General features: G+C 24.0%; 1 long non-coding RNA gene across 1 annotated transcript; it reads left to right on the top strand.

The window, feature by feature from the left end:
- Positions 1–1,689: 1,689 nt before the first annotated feature.
- LOC126903519 (uncharacterized) lies at positions 1,690–13,215 on the top strand. The gene is made up of 3 exons (XR_007703521.1): positions 1,690–1,811; positions 3,019–3,156; positions 13,113–13,215. It is a non-coding gene; the product is annotated as an uncharacterized LOC126903519 (long non-coding RNA).
- Positions 13,216–15,948: the final 2,733 nt, after the last annotated feature.

The following is a 15,948-nucleotide window of genomic DNA, read 5'->3' as shown; positions in this document are numbered from 1 at the left end:
TATAAGCTATTTAGATAAAATTAATAGGATACACAATATCATTTCTACGTTATCAATTAAAACGATTAAGTATATTACTTAATAATTTTAAGGTTTGGTTAATCAATAACAAGTAAAAATAAAACAATTGCTTATTCAACTGGTGGTTATAATAATAAAATAAAAATAATAAATTAAACTTCAAGTTGATACATGTTACGAGTAGTAAAAATTATTAAATAGCATGCTTAATATTTTAATTGCTCATTTGTGTAACAGTGTACATGTATATTTCGTTATAAATTATAAGGAAATGTAATATTTCAACATAATTAAAAGTAATTCAATTATTTCAATTATATTTACTTAATTTTTATATTAATTTATGTACATATTACAATTTTGTTTAATCATATATAAAGTTTTTAACAAAACCTCTAAATTTTATAATAAAATCGATTCATTTTTGACGATTATCGCTGGTTTGTTCTGTAGGGTGGATGAGGGATATATCCTCCCATAAGACACCATATAACTACCACTTAAAATATTATGATAGATTTTAATTAAATTTTTATTAATATAATTTAGTTATCATAATTAATATTTGTTTTTTTTTCGATTTTGTTACGTTATAGTATGATTGTATTTATAATTATAATTATTAGACAATAATATATATATATATATAAATAAAAATAAAACCATGATTGTAAATAAGACCTAGATCTTAAGTATATTATAGAACTTATCTATAATAGTGGTCATAATATTATTATCTATGAAAAACAATAAATATTATGCTGGTAATAATGACAACGAATTTAAAAGTATATTTATATTGTTGTTTGTCATTTATTTTACATACATATTTTCTTTTTCCAAACTAAAATTTTTAGATCTATTGTGAACCAATATGGCAAGTTACTAACATTATTGGTAAAGCTGAGCACTAACAGGTCAGAAAATTTTATTTAAGTAATTTTTTGACTTGACTAGTAATTTTTAATACATAATAAGTTTCTAACCTAGGTTGAATTTCACATTTAAAATAATTTTAATCTAACACGTTAATAATAAAAATAACTAGTTATGTTTCCATTTTTTAATTTTATGTTACGATTTCGAATTGAAGTAGTAGTTTTATTAAAGATTTACCCGTTTACCGATATTATTAATAGTGTCATAACGATAAGTATGCGTCCGTACATGATTTTTCTTTCTTTTTTTAAATTTTTTAAATATTAGAAATATTTTAATAATTTTATAATATACACATATAATATATATATATATATATAGGTAGTAATATAAGTAATGTACACTTTTTATGTTGTGTTAATATATATGTATATATGTGATACTGTCATTTTGTTAGTTTATATTTTTATTTTGCTCCACATTTTTGGTTTTATGTTCTAAAAGATTAATAATTGACATTCCAAAAAATTAAGATTATTATTTATCTACTTGGAATATTTGATCAAATTAAGTTATTTAATTTAATTTTTCAATTATCAATAATTTAAAATTTATATTTAAACTATATAAAAAGTAACTTCTAATTTCTAATCTAATTTAGTTACTTTTTCAACAAACAAATTTAGATTTATTTTTAAGTAACTTAACTTGAATAAGTAAAAAAATGACTAACTTTTCCAGCCTTAAGTATAAAAAAACTTATTTTATATTTTTATCCAGCGTAGTATGTGCTAAAGCGAGATACCCAAATACTTGCATAGAAATCATATTCGAAAAACACCTGATGACTAAAAAAAACATCATACAAGTATCATATTTTGATAAGTTCCTCCCTCATTTAAAACTTCTGGGTAAGCTACTGATTATTGTAATCTACTACTTGTCAACATATGTTATATTGATAACATTAATTTAAATTAAAAGCATATATTTTTTTAAGATTAATTTTAAAACAAGCTGAAAAAGTGTTATACTTTTGCAAACCGATATTATTTTTGTTGGTACTGAATTTTTTTCTTATCACATAATATTTTATATCGTCATAATTCGAAAAATATTCTTGAAAAATGATTCTACTAATTTTAAAATGAAGAATAGATAAAATAAATACTGTAACGACTTAAAAGACAATATTTCGAATCAAAATTTAAAATGTCATTTGTTTTTGATTACGTTTGATTATAAATATCCATTTAAATCTCAAATGATATCTGTTTTAAAGAAAAAAGTTTATAGCCAGTTCTAAACCGATTATCAAAAATTGATAGTCCAAACCATAACAATATAATACGACATTAGAGTAAAAGTTTAAAAAGGCGATGTTCAATATCTAAATAAATAAAATATAATGTTATGTTTTACATTAAGTCACTGGAAAGAATTAAAAGAAGAGGGAAAAAATTTTATTATCGACAGTCTATTGTCAATATATGTCACTATATAAACTTCTTAATTTGATTTTCTTGCCGTTTAACGTATTTATGTAAATGTATACTACGTAATATCGCGTAACTGTAGTCTTCGCCTTTATTACTAGAAGTGAATTCACATTTATTTAACACATAAATAACTTTTTAAGTTGTTCACAAATGGAAAGTGTACAAATTTATAAATAATAGAATGTCTTGATAATTATTAAAATATATATGATATACATATATAAAGGATTTAAAGAACTTTAAGTTGACCTTATTATTGAACATCTTTCTTGCTTAGATCAATAAAAATAAACATAAATGCACTAAAGTACCCTAAATTAATAGTTGTGAAAAAATTGAAAGAGGTGAAATTTTTATACATTTTTTTATTGTATCTAATGGTATTAATCATTCAATTAGCACGATAATGGATTAATATTCAAATATTATTATTAATATACTTCATAAAATTACCAACACTTAATTATTTACATTTTAGCGATCTGTCATACTACTTTTATTACTTCCATTACCATTTTTTTTATTATTTTTATTATTTTGAAGTACACTTTAATGTTCCCCAAGATACATACTTGTACATTTTTATACTTTGTTGAGTATTACATAATTCCTCTTGCAGACAGTTCAAGTAAAAGTATACCGAAAGAATAGCTGCGGAAGACAGATATCTAAATTAATGAATCACTTATGAAAACTTTGATATCTATATTATACCATTACAAATAAAGATATAAATAAGATATATTAATACACCTAAGTAAGTTTATTTTAATATTCAATATTTAATTATCTTCCTTCCGACAATAAGTAAAATTTTTGATTTGTTTATTAAAAATTCAATACAAAAATTTAAATTATGCTTCAATTAATTATGTATAAATTGTAATGTATACATAATATTTTTACATAAGCTAGTCTAATGTAAGTGTAATTATAACGCGAGAAAAAACTGTTAATAAGACTATTATCCTCATGAAATTTTTCTTTTTAACACAAATTTAGATTTATTAGCTCAAGCTACAATTTAGTTCGCATTACACAGTTATAAAGTTTATAACTATGTAATATTTCAACACTCACAATATACAGTTTATATTATAAACTGTATATTGTGAGTATTGAAACGAAAAAACTAATAAAAAATTCATGTCGGTTGACTGTTCTGTGCACGATTAATCGTCGTTTGACCACGACGAAAACTATGTGGAGCAACGTGACACGTAAAATATAAACTAGTGATGAGTTTGGCTATTTCCTAGAAGTTGACCTTGAGCGGAATATTTTTTCTTCTACATCGTGAAAAGTAAAAGTGAATAGGAACAAGCGCGTGCAGATAAACAAAATAAAAACTGATGGAATCCGAGCCATCGGGGTCGAGATGGACGTGGTCGACCGCAGCCACTGGCCGGACTTCCTTAGCGGTCGTTCGGAATATCATCGACTGAATTGCATAACTTTTTAGATTTACTATAATCTTGATTTTCTTTCGTTGTCTATCGCGTTAAGTGCATATAATAATATCGTATCGTAATGCCTCTAGCTTGGGTAGGCGTACACTGTTATGCAACTCTAACAAGAAATGGTCGACTATACAGAAACATAATATTATAAATTTGTTACTCTGTGATTTTGTATAAAATTATCATGCGGTTCAAGACAGGACTATACTTCCAGTCTGTAGAATGAAATTAGTTGCGAAACTTCAATACATTTTTACTGATTGACGGTGTCCAAACTCTAAACTGATAACAACATGATTGTAAGGTTTGCTATCTATAAGTTTGTATATTGAAAGTTGATTCAATTTACGGAAGAGGTGTATAAAGTAGATTGCAACTCTTAAAATATTTTTACTTAAAACTTGCTAAAAATAAAATTATAAACTATTACAAATTTGCCTTATTTTTATAAAAAATAAATTATTATTGTATTATAAAAAGGTAGACCATATTTAATAAAACGCCTTTTAAAAATTTTTCTTTTTAAATTCACCATAAACATTTAAGTAAAAATGAATGTTAGTATCCAAATTATACACTGGGTTTTCTGAACAAATTAAAAAAAATAAAACTATTGAAAACTCACAGTATTTTACATGACAGTGTTAGAACTTAGAAATTTTCAACGCTATGTTATTTTTTCAACGAATAATTTTGTCAATTAAATTTAGTAGACTTGAAAATATTCATTTCGATTAGAGTATTGCATAATATAATGTATTACAATGATATTCGTTTTGGTCAAAGTGCATAATATCTAAATATTGCTACAAAAAGGACTTACGCTGTAGCTCAAGTACTACGATATTGATTTTCAAAAGACAATTAATATTTAAATAGAAAAAAATAATTAGGTGAATTAGGGTAAATGTAAACAAATGGGGTAATTTTAAATACATTTTTTTTTTTAAATATTCAACTGATTTTATTTTAAATTAAAAAGTTCTGGTCCTTATAGGCGTTGTTATCATATTAGTAGGGTCTAGTTTTAAAAATTCGTGGGTACAACATAATTCAAAACTCTGGTACACTAAATAATTATTACACAACAAAAAAAGTCAGAAACCATGACTATAACTATGTTGGAATATATACGGGTGATTGATTTACCCGTTGGTCACTAAATTTCTCCTAAAATAGTATTTTTGAATATAAATAGATATATTATTTTATTTAGTATTAATTATTTGTTTATAAGTTGTTAAGTATTTTTAAGGTTTTAGAAAATCTTATTAATATTGTCGTCAATACTTTATTGTCATAATATTTATTTTTATTATAATTTTTACCCATTTTAGTTAATCATTCAAAATTTTATTTATTTTATTATTAAATGGCATACGACTAATATTTATCAGGGTCCCCTTTCCAGTATGCCTGGTTTGAAATGTACCAAATTTTCTTCTATAAATATGTTACTGCATATTTGATGTAAGTTCAAAATAAAAAGGTGTACATTAATCCAAAAAAATGTATCTACAATTACCCCAATCGTTTACAATTAAATTTTTACACTGGAATTACAGAACTTATTCTCCAAATTAGTGGAAATATTGTTTACTATAAAAGTATAGAAAATAATAAAAAGATCCGACAAAATACATAAGCACATTGGGCTAGGAAAATACTAAAAATAACATCAGACTCTGAATATTTAGATATTTTTAAAAAACGAAGACCATCGTGATTTTATTGTGAGTAACAGTGCAACGGGAGCGGAATGAGTACTTATGGTTATTAATTAAGTTAGATTGTGGAGGGATTTGTGTAGCAGGATAAGCATTACAAATAGAGGAGAAATATGTCGTGAAAAGATTTACTATTTCTTCAACGTTACTAGCTGTTGTATCATCTAAATGTAATGAGATAGGGGAATTGTTTAAGTTTTTATTATAGGAAATCCATTTCTACATTTTTTTTTGGTTCAGCTACAATACTAAATTCTGTAAGGCCTAAATCTCATTGAACACATTTTTTTAAAATAATTTTAATATTTAAAAAGTATAATATTTTTCCAAAGTAAAATTTCTAGATATTTTATGAACCAACATAAAAAGTTTCTAACATTAATGATTAATTGATTAGGTGCAAATTTAGTTAATGAATAAATATGCATTCTAAAAAATAAGAGCTTTAGATTGAGAATTAACAATTTTAAATATGTTATCCCAATTAAATAAATTAAAGAACAAATTAATTGTAGTATAGTTAGTTTTATATGTAACTTTAACTTTAGTGTAATAAAATTATTAACAGTATAATTCTGTTTTATATAATTAAGAGAAGTTTTAATGTAAGTGTGTATAACAAATGATAAGAATTTTTAACATTCTTTGAAAAATTTACCAAAATTTATAATATATTTTCTTGATATTATAATTTTGTTAGATAGACAGTACATTATACATACATGTAATATGATTGAAACAATTTCTTTTGTTTATTATTAGAGTAATAAATAATCACCACAATACACAAAAGGATGAAAACTTTTAGTAATTTCTTTATCATCATCCATGACTGCACATTTTACAAAATATTACTTTGGAAATGTCTATACTAATTGTACTTAAAACTATGCTATTAAACTTTTTTAATATTTTTATTTTTACGATTTCTTAACACGGTTTAAATGTTTAACTACTGATGTGTATAATATTTATTGACATAATGACGTATCTGGCACTGAGTATATGCTATTTGACGAATGAGACTAATTAATATGTTTGACCATCAGTTTTCGATTAGTTATATTACACTATCGTTTCCTACTTTCTCCACTGGACTTGTATCCAGATTAATAATTTATATCGTTATGATTGATAGTCTAGTTAAAAAATTTTCAGCGTTAACAGAAGTTGGGAATTTTGCCAAACTAATATGTTGTTTTTACTATTCCATTACTTATTATGTATTTTTGTGTTTGTTTACATGTACTTCGTGTTTTTTATTATATTATTGCATCCTTTACAATTATACTAACTTGTTGTGAAAAGTAAAAGCTAAAAATTAGATATAAAAACAGCATATTTTGCTTCAAATTCAAAGTATTTAATATGCACATAAATTTATCTAATGACTTTATAAAAATATAACTTTCATCAAAAAATGTTATTTAAACACTATTAATTATTGAAATTGATTACTATACACTTATAAATGAACATTATTAGTAGTGGAAATGTTCGCTATTAAAATCAATATTGATATGTATGCTTAACTAAATTCATGTTTATTTACTTTTAAAAAATTTTTATTGTAATATAAATTTTTTTAGTTGTCAATCCAAAATTTCAATGTGATAATTAGTTTATTTTATGACGTAAGGTGTAATATTTTCATCATAGAAATAATTAAAGTAATCGATAGTTCACTAAGTTAATAAGTACTACTTATTTTTAAGTAGTGCTTAACTCACCTAACGCATACCTTCACAATCACTTAGAGTAGCCACAAATCACTTAGAGATTAATGAATGCTCATTTTGGTGCATATACAATTGTGTACTTTTAGATATAACTTAAGTATAAAACTAAAACAACATTTTTAAGCTATTCTTCACCTTAAGCAATAATGTTTATAATATATTATGTTGTAAAAATTTATAAATATAAAGTCCAAAATTATATTTACTTTCATAGGCTATATAATAAATAGCCTGCATATAATATATTATATTATATGATTCGGTCAGTAACGTCACGTAGGAATCGAAAGTCCTGAGGCTACTTCTATTACGAAAAATAAAATGTTATGCCCTTAAATATATTTTGGGACAATCAAAATAACACATTCGGCTGAACACGTAATAACTTTACTTATAGGTATCTTTAATCCCGACTTAATTACCTTACTAGACACTGACATTTACTACAACATTAAATTTACAAAAGCCAATATTAAAAATATTTTCAGTAATAATCTTAAGTTTAAAGTTTATCTGTCTGTCTATTTTATATTTCTAGTGAATATCGTATGAAATATGCTTCCAACATTCAATACATTTTTTTTTTCTTTTTTGACAGTGATACCATAGTGCCATTGTATCATAATTTTTTATCATCCATAAATAATTACAAATTTAATTCACAACTTTGTAATATCGTTTGCGAAATAAAGCATAGTTACTAGCAAAAAAATAAAATAAATGTATTATTCGTGCGCTTTAATTATTATTTGATTAAAGCTACTCCATATTTATGTATTTTGAACAAACATATAAGTTAGTAAATCTGTTTGAAGCTAACAAACTACCAAGTATGATTTAAACAATTCAGAGGCATTATTCTTTCGGTGTGCGTTGTAATACTAAATAATTTGAAACGTCACTATACATAACAGTTAAATAATAGTATAAATAAATTATAGTCATAAGTGTTGTGTTATTGAAGTTTAGTCATCGTGTATAGATGTATGTAGATGATGTATTGCGACAACTTTCACTGCAAGGTCGTTCAATCGCCCTATACTATTTTTGCTGTTAATAGTTGTTCTGTGGAATGCTAAAGGAGATGAAATTTCATTCCAAGGACACCGCTGCGTGACAAAGTATCGAGATTGTTATATCTATGCAATCATCTTTTATAGTTTTTTAATTTAAATTTAATTGGCCCTATTATTCAAACAGAAAACAATGGTTGCAATTAAGTTTATTTATAAAAGGCACACATTAACTATAGGTCAATTAAAATAAAATATTTTTTTAAATTTACTTAATTATGATAGTAAATAATAAAGAAAAAAAGTTTTGAGAGTAGCTGAAGAGGCTGCAAATTCACTCTCTTCTAAAATTTTAAGAATGTTTAAAAATTATTGTTATAATATGGATATTGCTGATAATGTCTTAAATCGAACTAAAATATCTTTATTTTATACGCTTATGTTTTCTTAAACTGAGAATTAGAATACTTAACTTATGAGGATACTAGTATATACATAATTGATATTTGTAAGACAAATTTTTTCATATTATATGATATTAATTTATAATTATTATTGAAATATATAGAATATTTATATTAAATAAATGCATAATATATATGTTAGATTATAAGTTTGAAACAAAATTGAAATAGATTTTGGTTTTTTGTATGGATAACATTATACACTATTATGGTTCATTCCATTAATGTTTTCTATGTTATACAAATAATAAATAATATAAAATTTATTATTTTTTGAGAATTTAAAAAATGACTGATATGTGCATTAATTTAGCATAATGATAATGTACGCATAGTATATAGAAACAATATCAACAATTAATAAAAATACAAGTATTATAGCAACTGTCTAGTATTAATATTCGTTATGTAGGTGGTTTAACATTAAATTTATTATATTATAAAATTTTGCGTTGTTTAATACATTTTAACTTACAGTAATAAATCATATTCAGTCGAAAGTAATTGTTTTCTCCTTTAATTTTTACGTTTATGCCACATTATATAACTTATTCATTAAAAATATGTGAAGTTTCGGTGGTAAAATGAAATTGCTATATTTTTATACTTTCATTACAACCAAAGATTCAAAATATATTTTATTAGTGTTTATATATAGTAATAGTCGTACTTAAAAAAATTTTTAGCAGTAACAACGTAAGTAACATGTTGCTAGAATGTTAGATAATTTGTTATTTAGATATTATAATGTTTATAAACTAACCTGAGAAAATATTTTTGAAAATTTAGTTTATAATAAATGAATATTAAGGTATTCTTACATAGACAATTTTTAGTTAATTATCATTATTCTTTAATAATGCTATCAATTTTTTTTAATAAATAATTTTTAGCATAAATACGAAGCTAAGAAAGTATTAATTTTACTAAAATGTGTTTACATTTATCTTTTTTTTTTTTTGGCGTCTGTTGCCTCAATTTTTCAGTTTTCACCATTTTTAGCTTCGATGCGAAGCTGAGAAGGTATTGGTTTTACTATGATTTGTTTTTTTTTTGTGTCTGTTACCACCACTTTTTCTCAGCTCTCACCGAACGGATTTCTTTCAACGATACGTCAAAAGATCACAAATCGTATCTAGTTGAAGACATTACCCTCAAAAATTGAAAAATTTCCCTCATTCCCCGTAAATGGGGGAAACCTCCATAAAAATTACAAATTTAACAATCGCTAATTTTAGAAATTTTTTCAATTTTTTTTACTAAAAACTGCCGTAACTTTTTCAAAAATTAACATATCAATATAATTCTTTTTTATAGATGTTTGATATCTTTATCTATCATTTGGTATATATTTTTTGTAAATCTGACACTTAACCTGCCCCCAGGGGGGATTTAAAATGACACCTTTTTCACAAAAAATTTACTTTTTCTACTTAACTTTTGAAAATGTTCCGAAAAGTCTGACACTTTTATTTATATCTTAAATTAAATGTAATATAATATACTTTATTATGGAAAAAAAAAATTTGACCTTTGGACTTGTCTTCATGGTGAAAATGGCTACCAAATGCTATTTTTGTGTGAAAATTCTCGATTTTATTTTTTACATTTTTAACTTTATAATACTATAACTTATTGAAAAATGTATGGATCAACATAATTTTTTTATGAAAAATAATATTTTTTTATAATCCCTTTTTCATTCGACATACTTTATCTTAATCAGGATATTAATAAGGAACTAGCAGATCATGTAGCTTTTGGAATAATNCATACTTTATCTTAATCAGGATATTAATAAGGAACTAGCAGATCATGTATCTTTTGGAATAATCCACCAATCTAAAGATTTGCATCGAAATCTTTTTTTTTTTATAGTGTTTTTAATCACTGTCAGATATTATTATACTTGATCCAACTATGTCACGTCACCACTTTGCCACGACCCTCCTGTGCTGGGTTTTTTTTTTTTGAGGTACGTTAATATAGCAAAAATTATATTTAGTTAAATATATTAACCTCAAAAATTGGAAACATTTCCTCGTTTTCCATAAATGGAGGAAATTCCCAAAAATGATCATTTTTAAATTTTTTACTTAATACTGTCATAACTTTTTGAGAAATAGATAAATCAATATAATTTTTTTAAATACCTTTAACGGTATTTCTCTCTTATTAAGTATATATTTTTTTGAAAACAGGACCTTTTTTCTGATCAGAGGTAGCAACTTTTGCATGAAAAGTTAAGCTTTACTTATTGACTCTCGAAAATGTTTCTAAAATACTCTGTCCTTTAAACATATGTCAAATCAATCCTCATGTTAAATACTTTAAGTTACAAAAAAAATTTCTTGATGACTTGTCTTCTATAACGACTGTAATAAGTATTTATTCATGTATAATACTTATAAATTATAAAACTAGTTGGGATAACAGAATATAAATAAGGAAATAGAAATTGCTTTTGGAAAAATCTAGTAATTTATTTTAAAAATTTAAACACTATCTATAGATTTGCATCGAAACTTTTTTTATGATAGTAATTTTAATGACTGTTAGATATTATCTATACTTATTCCAACTTCGTCGTGTTTCCACTGTGCCGAGTTTTAATTACAATTTAAAAATATCCCAAAATATTTAGAGGTTTTATGTTTAATTATACTTAATCAAGTAAAAAAAACGATAGCACAGTGGGGTCGAGGCACAGTGTAGACAAGGCATAGATGGGACAAGTATAGATGATATTTGACAGTGATTAAAATCACTATTATAAAAAACGCTTCGATGCAAATCTGTAGGTAGTGTTTCATTTAGAGAAATTGGTGGATTATTCCAAAAGCAACATCAACTCTTATTTCTTGGATTATATCCTAAATAGTAGTTCTTTGATTTTAAAATTTAATATATGAATAAATACTAATTATAATTATTAAATTTAGTATGAAATTGATATTCAATAATTTAATATTGAAATTTTAACGGAGAAATTATAAAAATAATAAAGAAGTTGTATTTTTCTTTATTTTTACGTGTATAAAAATTTAAAGGGCTTAATAAAATAAATTTCAATAAAATCTGTTTGTTACTATAAATAAATGCACTGAACTACAAGGAACTTTCATCAGAAGCAAAAATATACCATTCTTAATAAACTTTTCGCGATGTTTTTAAATCTGCAATTAGACTTTTTCTATCACTTCTAAGTTTTAATATTATTAAAAATTAGTATTTACATATAAAAAATTCGCATCGAAGCTAAAAAATTGGCTATTTAAGCTAACTCAAATTTAAAAATTACTTTTTTGACTTTAAAAAAGTAAAAAAAATTTAATAAGTTTAATTTCTTATGTCTTATGAACTTTATTCTATGTCAATTAAATTATATAATATTCATGAAAGTCAATATATTCTCCTAATAAGATATTTTAAAATAAAATAAAATATAAAACCTAGAATTTTAATAGAAAAATAGCATATTTTTGAATAAGGTAGCCATTTGCGAATAGAAGATAGATCGTCGGGACAAATTTTTTTTTTTCATTTTATAGTACATAAAATAAGCTTTAAATTGATATATATTTAAAGGACGCGGTATTTCTGGAACATTTTCAAAAATTAAGTTGAAAAAGTTAATTTTTGTAAAAAAGTTGCTATTTTAAATCCCACCCAATGACCAGGTTAAGTGTTAGATTTCCAAAAAAATTATATCAAATGAAAGGGAAATATCTAAGGTTTTAGTATAAAAAAAATATTATGTTGATTTGTTTATTTTTGAAAAAGTTATGGAAGTTATAAGAAAAAAAAGTTAGAAAAATGACAAAATTTACCGATTTTTAAATTTGTAATTTTTTTTGATATTTCCCCCATTTACGGGGAACGAGGGAAAATGTTTCAATTTTTAAGGGTAATGTCTTCAACTAGATACGATTTGTGATCTTTTGACGTATTTTTGAAAGAAATCGGTCCNGATACGATTTGTGATCTTTTGACGTATTATTGAAAGAAATCGGTCCTGTGAGAGCTGAGAAAAAGTGGTGGTAACAGACACAAAAAAAAAACACATCATAGTAAAATTAATACCTTCTCAGCTTCGCATCGAAGCTAAAATATAAAATAAAAGTTTTGATAATGCGTATTCATAATATATCATACATATTGTCACGAGAAATTTTTTTGTAGATTAATTTTTTGTTTTTTTATGAAGTTTTTTTACTAAAAGAAATAGTAAATCAAACTATTATTAAAGAAAAATATATTCATATGCATTATGTATCTACTGAAAATTGACATTGAGTTTTATTTTATAGGATTAGTTTAGTAGAAACTATAGAATATAGTTCATACATTGTGTGTTATGTTCAACTACGTGCTTTGTATTTTCATGTCAAAATTAAAAAAAAAAAAAAAAATATCGTTTGCGAAAACAAAAAAAAAAAAAATTGTTGAATATCGCTACAATCGATATGATTTTGAAATCTACAACTTAAGGGCANGAATCAGAATGTAATAAAACTGGAAATTTTTTACAAGATAATTAGGTTTGATATTAAATGAAATTATAAAATAATAAAAACTCTTGTACCTACTAAATGTTGGCATTTTTATGACTGATTAAATATGTTTAACATAAGTTCGTGTTATTTTATATGTGCACTTTCTCCGTGTCTACATATGAACTTATTTCACCCAGAGACGCTAAACACTGAAGAATCATAAGAGGATCAAACTTTTTTATTATTTCACAAATTACAATAAACATAGATTTTATGACAGTTATGCATAAATTATTATTCATGAAGTACTTATTCTTTTATAAATAGGTTTGATTTGTTAGTAAATATCTTTTATATTTTTTATATATTTAAAAATATTAGAATTAAAAATGCATTTTATTGATTCTCTAAAGTGTCATTTATTAATCTATGCACAAATATGAGTAAATTTTTCAATTAGAATTTATGGAATTTATTTTATTTACAAATTATACTATATAATATGTGTTTATATATAAAAATTAATTTGCGATTAATCTTTTATTAATTTTTTTAGCAAAGAGAGCAGCAATATTTTATCATTCTATTGTTAAATAGAATTTTTGTTTAAATGTTTTTAGCGTATGGTTTATAAAAATTGTTGTTCTTAACGTTTCATTATGCCGTAAATAGCGCTTTCTTTATAGCCCAACTAAGTGATTAAATTGATAAATCAAGGATTATATGTGTTTTATTAATACACTATGTCTAAAACATGTTATTCGTACTCAAACAGCATTATACAATTTCACCGATCAATCGAGATTTTGCCGAAGGCGCTTTTAAAAATGTTAATTACATCATTGTAAGTAAGAGGCAAGCATACTGTGGTTCTTGTTTTTTTTTTTAGAAAAAACACTGTTATTTTTTTCAACTATCTTCCAATTCACGGGTCACTTCCTGTACAGCTCGAAGCGATCATGAATCTTCAATGCGCTCATTTAAAAGTACACAGATAGAATTGTGAGTAATCTTATGTAACAACATTGGAAACTGGGCGCAACATTTACATTACACCGAAAATCATAAGGGACTACTGGTTACCCTGTTCTAACATCTTAAGATTTAACGAATACCCATAAACTACTAAGTAGAAAATAGATCATCTTTTTAAATGACAAGAAACTCAATTCGATAGAATATTTGGGCAAATATTCTTTAAAAACGTATATTAAATGACAAAATATTTTTCAGATCATTTTAAACTTAATTTTTGTATTTGTAGCTTAATAAAACATGTTTAGTAAATAAATTTGTTGAAGTTTTATTAAATAAATTATATTTATCATAAATTAATTGATATTAAATATTGTTCTTAATCGAAAATTATTTTTTGATACCATATATGATTAACTATATATTAATGAAAACATATTTATATAACTTTTTTGTGTCTATTTTTTTGGCTTCATCTTTCTTATGTAACTATTATCTAATAATTAGGATTTCGAGGAAGTAACTTTTTCTCCCGCGGCGTTTGTGATTTTTAATTATTGTAGTTTAAAAATTTTTGTTCTAATATTTTACTTCATTGTTAAACATTGACACGGATATTTTGATTTTTTAAACTAATCTTCTTGTTTATCCTTTTATTATTTATTGATGATATTATTAAAACATTATTATTTTTACTGTCTTAGACTTAATTAAATTAATGATGATCTGATTTATTACAAGCAAAAAGTCCATATTGCTTTGCAGTTTGTATAACTAATGATATAAATTTCAAATACGTAAATAGCTATTATTAGAGATGCACATACTTGTCTATGGAACCACCTTTATTTTTACGACTGAAGATTTTTTCATAAATATTTTGTTACGCAACTTTTATATTTTGAGGGTCATATAATAATCATTGTAAACACACTAAAATAGCTTTCAGGTTCTGCGTTACACAGGTCATCGAACTATCTAATGAAAATTAAGTATATTCCTATTATATATATATATATCTTAAATGTTACTGAAGAACATAATTAAAAAATATACGTAAAGTTATGATTCAATAAAATAATTTATAATCTTTTTATCTATTTTCTTTGTATTTAACACTACAGGTTACTTAATTATGAAATTGTTCATGATGATGGTGAGTTAACTAGTTCCGTAACCAGAGGGCAGTAGAATGCTTCTAGTGAATTCTTCTTTAGTGGTTTTGTAATAATATAGTATTTATTAAGACCGGATTTAGGAATGTAGGGATTCAGTTTAATTCTATTGACGAACAAATAATAGCTTCAAAATATTTTGTCTTAAATTGTTCGTAAAAATTATAAATAAAACAAAATGTACTTAATTAAGTATGGAGGCCCTTATTTTTTTATTTGAGACTAGGTCTCCTAGTATCCTTTAAAAGAACAAGGTAGTTATTACTAATTTATAATTAGAAATGAAGAACATGAAGGTTTAAATTTGTACCCCAATTTTTATTTACTAAATTACATGAGTTGTTTAATATTGTAAGTAATGCATCTTATTTTAATATGAAAATATACACTCATAATTAACAAATTAAATCCAAAGTATTTAATACAGTATATGTTTCATTAATTCTATTAACAAAAATTAAAAAGGATTTTAATTAAGCCTCAATTATATACCAAAAGTT

This window comes from Daktulosphaira vitifoliae, unplaced genomic scaffold (genome assembly GCF_025091365.1).
Source record: "Daktulosphaira vitifoliae isolate Bord-2020 unplaced genomic scaffold, ASM2509136v1 Scaffold_4, whole genome shotgun sequence".
Taxonomy (NCBI): Eukaryota; Metazoa; Arthropoda; class Insecta; order Hemiptera; family Phylloxeridae; genus Daktulosphaira; species Daktulosphaira vitifoliae.
The sequence above is the reverse complement of the archived record's forward strand: the minus strand, read 5'-3'. Positions and strand labels throughout refer to the sequence as shown.